The sequence below is a fragment of the Elephantulus edwardii genome, unplaced genomic scaffold (genome assembly GCF_000299155.1).
Source record: "Elephantulus edwardii isolate Elephantulus edwardi_28Jun2011 unplaced genomic scaffold, EleEdw1.0 scaffold00236, whole genome shotgun sequence".
NCBI lineage: Eukaryota > Metazoa > Chordata > Mammalia > Macroscelidea > Macroscelididae > Elephantulus > Elephantulus edwardii.
This window is the reverse complement of record NW_006399986.1, coordinates 2,044,430-2,055,788: the sequence shown is the minus strand read 5'-3', so window position 1 is coordinate 2,055,788 and position 11,359 is coordinate 2,044,430. Positions and strand designations below refer to the sequence as shown.

General features: G+C 44.0%; 1 pseudogene; it reads right to left on the bottom strand.

Annotated features, from left to right (window-relative positions):
• Positions 1-9,874: 9,874 nt before the first annotated feature.
• Positions 9,875-10,316, bottom strand: LOC102859241 (annotated as a pseudogene).
• Positions 10,317-11,359: the final 1,043 nt, after the last annotated feature.

Here is an 11,359-nt window from a genome sequence, read left to right as displayed (position 1 = left end):
ATACTTTTCTACATAGTAGCTATGAGTAGGAATAAACAAGTGACTATATGTATACTGCAATCCAGGTAATTTATAAATATATAAACAGCTTCAGTTTGCTTGGCTTACACTCAGCAGTCTTGGTACCAGCAGCCAAGAAATTAAAAGACTAATTGCACTGGGAAAGTCAGCTGTCAGAAACCTCTCCAAAGTACTGAAGAGCAATGATGTCAGTCTGGAGACTAAGGTGAGCCTGATCCAAGCCATGGTCTTTGTAATCACTTGCTGTTCATCAGAAAGCTGGGCAATGACTAGGGAGGATAGAAGGAGAATTGATGCCTTTGAGCTGTGGTGCTGGAAAAGAGTATTGAATATATTATGGACTGCTAGGAGAACAAACAAATTCATCCTGGAGAGGGGAAGCCAGGCTGCTTCTTGGAGGCAAGGATTCTGAAGCATCGTCTGACATACTTTGGACATGTTGTAAGGAGGGATCAGCCTTTGGAAACGGATGTCATGCTTCGGAGGGTGGAGGGACAGCGCAGGAGAGGAAGACCCTTGATGAGATGGATTGATTCCGTCACTGGGGTAATGGGGGTAGGTGTGTCAGAGGTAATGCGATTGGCACAGGATAGAGCAGGGTTTAGGGCTGTTGTACATAGGGTTGCTATGATATAACAGCAACAACAAGTATTTATACACATATACATATATATATATATATACGTATACACTCACATATACATATACATACACATCTACAGTACATCAACTAGAGTAATAACTTTGAAGAAAGGCTCAGACACTGCTTGTGCTTCTTAAAGAAAACCTAAAAAAAGCAGCCTCTCCTTCTACAAAACAAAAGCCCAAGGGGGGGGGGGGGAATCAGTGTATAAGTTCCATGAAAATATAGTTTCTCATTATCTACAGGGAATAAAAGACATAAAATCACACCTGGAATATGTTCAAATGAGGAATATATTCAAATTAAGGAGAGTGTCTAAGTGGGAAATGGAATAACAGCAGTATCTTAACAATACCTGACTTCAGAGGGAATATGGTATTAGACTAGGCAAATACCAGTGAAGTGAAGGCCTGTCCAAGAGACCTTCATCCTCTGTCCTATTTGCCAGCGTTCACACCATCTCCATGGTGATTCTGAGCAAGAGAAATGGTAAAAGATAAAAGTATATACTCACCCAAGGACAGAAGATTCCTAAACATCTCCAGCACCACTTCTTTGTACAGGTTCTTCTGCTCAGAGCTCAGGGTCTTCCATTCTGCCTCCGTGAAGTCCACGTTCACATCCTCGAATGTAACAGATTCCTGGATAAGCCATAAATCAATACAAACCAATTCTCCATCAATTTATACAATGAGTATTTTTTTTATTATTAATTTCAATGAAAATTTACAGAGTCTTTGGATTTCCATTCATTCTTTGTTGTACTTTTCTCCCCTCCCAACTCTCCACCCTAGTACACTGCCCTCTTGGAAAAGTAAAATTCTTTCATTGTTTTACAAACCCTCCCCCAGGTCCACTCCACTATGCAGCCTTCGCTCTCGACTCCTGTCATGACAAAAATACCTAACCACATATCCCTTTTAAACAGTTTTCTCCTTCCACTGTTTCAATGCAGTATACATTATTTAACCCATCTTTCTCAGTCTCCCCCCAACCCCAATGTCAATCCTGTTTTACAACAGTGGCACCATGCAGTATTTGTCCTTTTGTGACTGAGATCTTTCACTCGGCATAATGTCCTCCTGGCTCACCCATTTTGTATAATATTTCACGAGTTTCTTGTTTTTCTATGCAGCATAGTATTCCACTGTGTGAATATACCACAGCTTCTCTATCCATTCGTTTGTGGACGGGTCAATTCTTCTCCTGTCATTCTTATTCACTGTCTAGCTCTCAAGAAGAGACGATGGCCTGAATAAAGCTCATCTGAGTCTTAGAATTGACATCATTGCTACTCAGTAATTTGGGCAGGTCCCTGACTGTAGACTTTCCAAATATAATAGGTCTCCTAAAATCCTGACTGCTGGTACCAACAGTGTTGACTGTAGAGACAAGTGAGATGAAATAGTAATTTCAATCTTTTCTCCATCTACTTTAACATTGCTTAGTGGTCCAGTGGTGAAGATATTTTTCTTCTTGATGTTAAGATGCAATCCATATTGAAGGCTGAAGGCTGCAGTCTTTGATCTTCTCAGACAAGCACTTCACATTCTCCTCGCTTTGTGCAAGCAAGGTTGTATCATCTACAAGACACTAGTTGTTAATGAGTCCTCCTCCAAAACTGAAGCAAATTCTTACTCCTTGAACAAAGCTAATGTCACATTCTTCTAGAGTCTAGCTTCTTGAATTATATGTTTAGCATACAGATGAAATAGGTATGGGAAAAGGATACCACTCTGATACACATCTTTCCCAACTTTAAACCATACAGTGTTCCCTTGCTCCATTTGGATAACAGTTTCTTGATCTATGTTTAGGTTTCATTGTTGTTGTTATGTGCCACTGAGTTGCTTGCGACTCATAGCGACCCCTTGTCTGTTCTGTCCTTTGCCAATTGCGCTGTCTCTGATACACCCATCCCGATTACCCCAGTCACTGAATCAATCCACCTCATAGAGGACCTTCCCCTCCTGCACTGTCCCTCCACCCTCCCAAGCATGATGTCCCTCTCCAAGGACGGTCCCCCCTTGCAACATGTCCAAAGTATGTCAGATGAAGCCTCAGAATCCTTGCCTCCAAGGAGCAGCCTGGCTTTACCCTTTCCAGGACAAACCTGTTTATTCTCCTAGCAGTTCATGGTACATTCAATACTCTTCTCCAGCACCAGAGCTCAAAGGCATCAATTCTCCTTCTATCCTCCCTAGTCATTGTCCAACTTTCTGATGCATAACAAGTGATAGCAAAGACCAAGGCCTGTATCAGACGCACTTTAGTCTCCAGAGAGACACCACTGCTCTTCAGCACTTTGGAGAGGTCCCTAACAGCAGACTTTCCCATCGCAATATGCCTTTTAATTTCCTGGCTACTGTTGCCAAGAATCTTGATTGTGGAGCCAAGCAAACTAAAGCTGTGAACAATCTCAATCTCTTCACCATCCATCCTCATACTGCCAATTGGTCCAGTGGTGAGAATCTTTGTCTTCTTGACATTGAGCCTTAATCCATATTGGAGGCTGCAGTCCTTGGCAAATAACACAACCTTGCTTGCTGAAAGTGTGGAGGACTTGCAGACTTTAATATGGATTTCATCTCAATGTCAAGAAGCAAAAATTCTCAACACTGGACTAACAGGCAATATCACGTTGTTGTTTGCTGCCATCAAGTCATTGACGACTCATAGTGACCCTATGAACGAAAGCCCTGAGCACTGTTCATAGAGTTTCCGCAGGCAAGCCATTTCGGAAGTGGATGCCACTCCTGCTTCCAAGCTTGTTTTAATCGGGGGGCTCCACCAAACACAGTCCACCATGGGTAACCATTATCATATTTGACACATCAGTGTCACAGTGTTAAGTATCACAGCAACCACGAGTTACCTCTGTACAGTAATGCACAGACCAGTGCTATACCACCTAGAAGAATGTTTGACAGGAAAACAATTTAAACCAGGCCTGAGGGCTGCAGATTAAATCACCCACCTTGGGCTTGGTAGCATAACTTTCTGTGCACTAGGCCAACATAGCTCTCTCTATGTTGTTGTCATTATTGTTAGGTGCTGTCGAGTCGTAGACGACTCATAGAAAACATTCAAACTGTCAATAACTTCATCTTACTTAGATTAACAATCAATACATTTGATTCTTACAGAAGTAAGAAAATCAGGAGACATATTGCACTGGAAAAGTCTGCAGCCAGGGTCCGCTCTAAAATACCAAGGAGCAATGATATCACTTTGAGGATGAAGGTGTGTCTGATTCAGGCCATGGTCTTTAATCACATGCTATGCTGCTGAGAGCTAGACAGTGAATAAGGATGACAGAAGGAGAATTGATGCCTTTGAACTATGGTACTGGAGAAGAGTACTGAATATCCTATGACCTACCAAAAGAACAAACCGGTATGTCTTGAAGATGGTTTAGCCAGAGCCCACGTTGGAGGCAAAAATGGTGACGTTTCCTCTCACATATTTTGGGCATGTTGTTAGGAGAGGTTATTGCTTGGAGAGGGACATAATACTTGTAAAGTTGGAGGGACGACAAAGAAAATTAGGACCCTCAACCAGGTGGATTGACACAGAGACTGCAGCAACTGGCTCGATGATATTAAGAGATTGTGAGAATGGCTCAGGAGAGGGTTCAGATCGTCGGGTTGCTGTGAGTTGTACACAATTTAATGGCACCTAACAACAACAACACAGTCAAATGTTTTTGCATAGTTAACGAAACACAGACATTCTTCTGGTATTCTCTGCTTTCTGTCAAGGTTCATCCCGCGGCAGTGATGATATCCCTGGTGCCACAGCCTCTTCGAAACCCAGCTTCAATTTCTGGCTCTTCTTTTTCAATGAACTGTTCTAGGCTGGGCAGGACTCAGGCTGCACTAACACATGGATCACAAATTGGTGTGTATCTCCAATAAGCTGCACTGCAATCCCGGAGGTACAAACTGGTGTGTATCTGAATATGAGATAGGGGCCACATATCCGTATGTGAAAACGTGGCCAAAAGCACTGGCTGCAGGCAGTGCAAAGGCTGGCTGCGACCTTACCTCCACCCCCTTTGGGGACAGCACATCTGATGCTTAAGAGGAACCACAACCACCTTACCATGGCCGGGAGAACCATGGGAACCTAGAAGCACCCAGGGACCCACCAGCAGCAACTGCAGCCATGGTAGGAATGGTGGAGCAGACACTAACTACACCAGGAAAAGAGAATTAAAAAAATGTCAGCATTTCTTTAGTAACATTTCAAAGAGAAGTGTCTTCTTTATCTAGGAAGACAGTTTGGGAGGTAAAAGAGGAGGTGGGAGTGCTGTGGCAATTAGGGTTTGAATCCAGAGTGTGTTTTTTTCTGAACGTGGGGAGCTTTTTAAAATGTTTAGGAAGAGACAATAAAAAAAAAAAAGAAAGAAAGGAAAAAAAAAGAGTAATCGTCCTTAAAAACAAGCGCAGCTTCTAGGACTGTGAAAGAATATGAAGTGGGTACAACCTTCGGGGCTCTCCAATCTAAATCCATGTTGGAACAGACACGTGACCTAGATCTCTATTAAGCCCTGGCTGAATTCCTTCACACCCGCATAACTACAGGGGAAATGCAGGGGAGCTATCACTATTCTGTATGTACCTGAGTAATCGGACCTCCGTCAAGAAATTACAGATACCACTGGGCAATAAAGGGCAGAGCCAGGCCCTGCAACTCAAAGAGTTCGAGGCCGGGTCTCGCCCAATTTCTTTTTTCCCAAGCGCTGAGCTGCCAAGGTGCTGCCACCTCCTCTCCTGCCATCGCCTAGCCAAAGCCCTGCAAGCCGCCTTCTCCAGCCCCGAGGAAAAGGCGACTCCAGTCCCGGGACCCCGAGGTCCTTCTCCTCTCCCGCCACCGCCTGGCTCCCAGCCCTGCAAACCGCCTTCTCCAGCTCCGAGGAAAGGGCGACTCCGACCCCCAAGGACCCCGAGGTCCTCCTCCGCTCCAGCCATCGCCTGGCTCCCAGCCCTGCAAGCCGCCTTCAGTCCGAGGACCTCAAGGTCCTCCTCCTCTCCCACGACCGCCTGGCTCCCAGCCCTGCAAGCCGCCTTCTCCTCCAGCCCCGAGGAAAAGGCGACTCCAGTCCCGGGACCCCGAGGTTCTCCTGCGCTCCAGCCATCGCCTGGCCAAAGCCCTGCAAGCTTCCTTTTCCTCCAGCCCCGAGGAAAAGGCGACTCCAGTCCCGGGACCCCGAGGTTCTCCTGCGCTCCAGCCATCGCCTGGCTCCCAGCCCTGCAAGCCGCCTTCAGTCCGAGGACCCCGAGGTCCCTCTCCGCTCCAGCCATCGCCTGGCTCCCAGCCCTGCAAGCTTCCTTCTCCTCCAGCCCCGAGGAAAAGGCGACTCCAGTCCCGGGACCCCCAAGGTCCTCCTCCGCTCCCGCCATCGCCTGGCCAAAGCCCTGCAAACCGCCTTCTCCAGCCCCGAGGAAACGGCGACTCCGGTGACCGTCGAGGTCCTCTCTCCCGGGGAAAAGGTGACCCCGGCCCCGGGACCCGCGAGGTCCGTCCTCCGCTGCCGCCAGACCCCCCCAGGCCTCGGACAAGAGGCGGCGGCCACAGCCCACCGTCGCCCAGGCGCCTTATCTCGGCTCTGACCAGCAAGACTCATTTACCTGGAAATGGACGTTGTGTCCACAGCTTCCCTTGTTGCAACACCTGTCCATGACGGCGGCGGTGGTGTTTCGGGGAGGAAACCTCCGGGGAGACTCAGAACCACCCGGCTGAGGAAGCGGAAGCCTCCCGCCGCCGCCACGGCGCCCACTTCCGGCGGCCCTCGGCACACCTTGCTGCGCTCGGTTTAGGATTTCTCCTCCAGTCCAACAAAAGAGGGCATTTCACCTCCAGAAACACGCTCCTTTTCAGCGGGTGAAGGTCTTCTGCTGTAACTGGACAGCTTTTCCTGCTTGAGGTCTTTTTTTTTTTCCCCCTGGCGTCTCTGAACTAGGTTTCTAAAGTTCATAAGTTTCACCATCGTCTTCTCTTAGCGCCCTGCTTGCACATCCAGTATTTAGAACATTTCCCCATCAGTGCCACTCTCAGAGTCACCATGAATAAGTACCCATGCCATAAATCCACACCAGTCTGAATCCTGATTACTTCTTCGGCTCTGTTAAAACGATCACGAGGCTGGCGCAGGATAGGGAAGTTTTCTTATCTCTTGTTCACAGAGCTGCTAAGAGGAGTAATCAATGGATGTGCATATAGCAACAGAGGAGTCATCAATGTATGTGCATTTAGCAACAGAGGAGTCATCAATGTATGTGCATTTAGCAACAGAGGAGTCATCAATGTATGTGCATATAGCAACATACAAAAGGAAGAATTCTTGACTAGGTGAGTTGGCCCTCCATCTTCAATAGTGAGAACTGTCACCTCGACTCAGTATATTTAATTCCCACTTGAGCCAGTTTAGAAACCCATGAAGCCCTGAAGAAAGGGAACACCGGGTTGCCTTGAGAAAAGACCACAATAAAGCGGCTAAAAACAGTAGGCGTTGTTATGGTAAAAGAAAAGTCATGTAGAGACCATTAGAAGTGCCTTTACTTGGGAGAACGTTGTGTTGGGAAACGACCCATAGGCGACTCTCCAGCGGGTTTTCATCACACGGAAGCAAAATGCTCATTTTTTCTTGTGGAGTAGCTGGGGGATTTGATCAGCATACCTATGAGTTGCCAGCACCAACTCCTTACCAGCAGGCCAGAGAGTAAACCAAGAGTCAGGCTGGATTCTCAGAATTGCAGATTAGTGCCACCGTCAAGCACTTAAACATGCAGAGTTGATTTAACTCACATCTTCATTTAACTCACCTCCAGTATGCAAATGAAGCTTAAAAAAATCGCTTTATTGAAATACAATTTCTTTATCATGAACCTCATACATTTGCATTTCCTTTTATTATTTTTGTGTGTGTACCATCAAATCAGATCTGGCTGGTACAGGAGGAAATTGCCCTGCCTTCTCCAGCAGAGCACCTGGTGGATTTGAACCACACACCTCTGGGACTGCAATGCAGCTTTCTGCCATTAGACCACCAGAGCTCCCACATTTGCATTTTCTAAATAAACTTTTCCTATGGTGAAAGGCTGATTTGCAAGTATTCCAACTAATTGATGGCATATATTGGGCTTTTTTGTAATTACATGAGTCTGTGTGTGTACATGTATTTATATTTATGTAGGTATATTTAAAAATTTATTTTCATTGATTTAAAGTATGGAAATGAGCTTTAGAATAAACCACTCGTTTTCTTCAATATGAATTACAATGTAAGTCTAATCAAGTATATTTAGCCTTTCCCTTCATCAAATTTAACTAGCTTGTCCTTCCTGTTCATACATGTGAATCCTCCAAGACTGATTCTATATATCTATGTAAACATTTACTTGTTCCTGTTTGTTGTATCATTGAGTACAAACAAATGTTCCAGTTTTGCCCTATGCAGTGCCATTCTCATGACCTCTACCACATTAAAAGCCCACTGGTGGGGGGGATTGTGTACCAACGAAGAAGTTTATCTTTTGCTTTTCAAAGAGAGGAGCGAACTGGGGAGAGGGGGATAAAGAAAAAAGTACAACAATGAATGAATGAATGAATGAAAATCCAAAATCTCTGTAAATGTTCATTAAAATGAATTTAAAAAAAATTTTTTTTAATGCAGAATCAGCCTGGTAGTGTAAGGAGGAGGGATTTTTCAGTTATCTGAAATGAGAGTCAAGTAAAATGACAAATTAAAAATAAAAATTCCTGTTTGAGTTAAAAAAAAAATCCCACTGGAACAGTCACTATGTTGTTTTCACATATTTGGTCTTACCTCATACTGTCCCTTTTTTTTCCCCCCATACTGTCCTTTTGTGTCTATCTTATGTCCCTGGACATTACTTGTTCATCTTCATTCATGTATCATATTTTGTGAACTGTTGATTTTTTAAATTTTCTTTTATTATTTTTGTGTGTTCTATCACATCAGATCTGATTGGTACAGGAGATTGCCCCTCCTTCTCCAGCAGAGCATCTGGTAGATTTGAACCACGCACCTCTGCGATTGCAGTGCAGCTTCTTGCCACTAGGCCACCAGAGCTCAAACTGTTGATCTTTTCTTTAATGAAGTATAACTATCCACTGTGTGAGGCTGCTGCAGCATCTCTAGCACATGAATGCATCCATTCATGGAGACGCTTGGCTTTTTCCAAATTTTTGATACAGTAAACAGGACTGCATCAAGAGTGAATATGTCAGTGCATCTAAATTCCAAAATCAATCTCCACAATAGTCTACGTGTTTCCTATTGCCAAAGGGGCCCTTTTGAGTAGTGAGAGAAGATCTTCACCCTGAAACCTACAGCCTCCCTTTTCAGCAGGAAGTAGCTAAGAGAATACGCCATCCCCTTTTCCTTATGAATCAGGGTGAAGTCTCTCTCAGGGAGGAGTGATAGGGAATGGCAAAGGACACAATGACAAAGGAGATTAATCAGAACTGGCTTTGACAAGCACTGTGGCATTTGGATAATTAAAACAGACTTTCGGGGGGGAGAAGAACGAACTGGGGAGGAGGGTAGAGAAAATAATGCAACAATGAATGAATGAAACCCCCAAATCTCTGTAAATGTTCATTAAAATTAATAAAACTATGAAAAGCCCCCCCCCAAAAAAGTGACTATGTGTTGTTCCAGTTCTTACATCTGGTATGTATGCCTAAGAGTGGGGTTGCTGCTCAAATAGGATTTCTACTCTTGCTCTTGAGGAAGAATCAAACAGCTTTCCAAACTGACTGGACCATCTTACAGTCAGTCCCACAAGCTGTGCAGGACAGGTCTACCGCTCCACACACTCCTCCAGCATTTTGTTCTTTGCCGTCTTATTCAACACTGCTGTTGTACCCAGGATGAGATGATACCTCATTATGCTTTTAACTTGTATCTCTGAAAACCCCCTGGAGGGTCAGCTATGGGTTGGTCCTGACGCAATGGTACACAGTAACAGCACCAAAACACTTTGAGCATTTCTTGGGTGTGTTTATTTATGTCCTTGACTCATTATGGAATTGGGTTCCTTTTCTTTTGTGGCAGTGATAGAATCTCCATTTTTTTTTTTTTAGTCAAACAAATTTAATCAGGTTAATACCAAGAATCAAAGTGCAATTACAAGAAAAGTTGCTTTTATTTTTACATATTTAAATTGTTTTTCATTGTCTTTACTTGTAAGGTATTGAAGGTGGAACCCACTCCTGAATCTTCTTTCTGGTGGTGGAATAAAGTACATATTGTTCTGGGGTGCTGGACTCGTTGAACCTATGGTTCGTCCACATGAACTTACGAGCAATAGGTGGCTTTGTTGTGGGCAGATCATCAGTCATACAGTGAAGCCAACAGTGCCATTCAGGAGGCACCATGCTTCCATCCACATCCCAGAATGTGTTTTTGCTATTCATTTCGGCAGTATACATAACCCATCGGTGACGACCAAAAAACTGCTTGTTGTCTTCATAGTATTTGTTTCCATATTTATCTTCCCCTACTAATGTACAGACAGACCCTCACAACATTTGCCCTGAAGAAAACTCTTAAGTAGCCGCGGAGGCTGCCATGGCCGCTGATCTGATGCAGCCCGCGTTTCAGGACATGCAGATACTCCATGTTGGCCCGCAGACCCCGCCTCCTGGGTGCACCGGTCAAATCTCCATTATTTTTTAAAAATGTGTCCAATGTCCATTGTGTCATCTGCATACTTTTTTTTTTATTTTTTTTTACAAATCTGTAGGTTTTTCTTTTACTCTTTGGACAAGTCTTTGGGTGTGCATAAAGACTTAAGTCTTAGGAGGTTTCAGTCAAAATACATTTAATTAAAAATGAATAGTCAAGGGAGCTCTGGTGGCGTAGTGGCAAGAAGCTGCACTGCAATCCCAAAGGTACCTGGTTCGAATCCACCAGATGCTCTGCTGCAGAAGGAGGGACAATGTCCTCTTGTACCAGTCAGATCCAATTTGACGGTACACACACAAAATTAAAAAAAAATGAATAGTCAAAGTATTACAACATAAAAGACTATATGAGACATTTTGTTTTAAAAAAGAATGCTATTTGAAATGAAGATTGAGTCAAGATTTCTAGGAACTTGGCTGACAGATCTCACTGAAAACACACTGAGTAGCAACATATGAGAAAAGGGAAGGACTCCATGGGGTTTTATGTGAGAATACTGTTCATAATTTAACGCTCTATTTTCTGGAAAACATTTTTCTCCTCATTTAATTAATGAGTATATAGGAAGGAGTTAGGAGATGACAAAATTCTTGGCCATTTGTTCCTGAAACAGGTACACTTTAAATGATGTAAATCCCAACAATTAGGTTTTGCTGATAAACTCGGCAAAGTTAAAAGACTTATTAAAAGTGTTATCTAGGACACTAAGTTTATGAACTCTGAGATATTTAATAAGAGGCAATCCGAGGACTGGCAGACAGTGGTGGCGGTTTAGTTACATGAAAGCAGTTTACTGTACTGTTAAACTTGTTTGAGAGTAAGATCAAGGTGTTTTGGGTCTGTGGGCTATTTTCAATTAACTGGCCTAAAGTGTTAATGTGTACACAGCTTTAGTTTGCTTGGCTCCATAGTCAACAGTCTTGGCACCAGCAGCCAGGAAATTAAAAGGCACATTGCCATGGGAAAGTCTGCTGTTA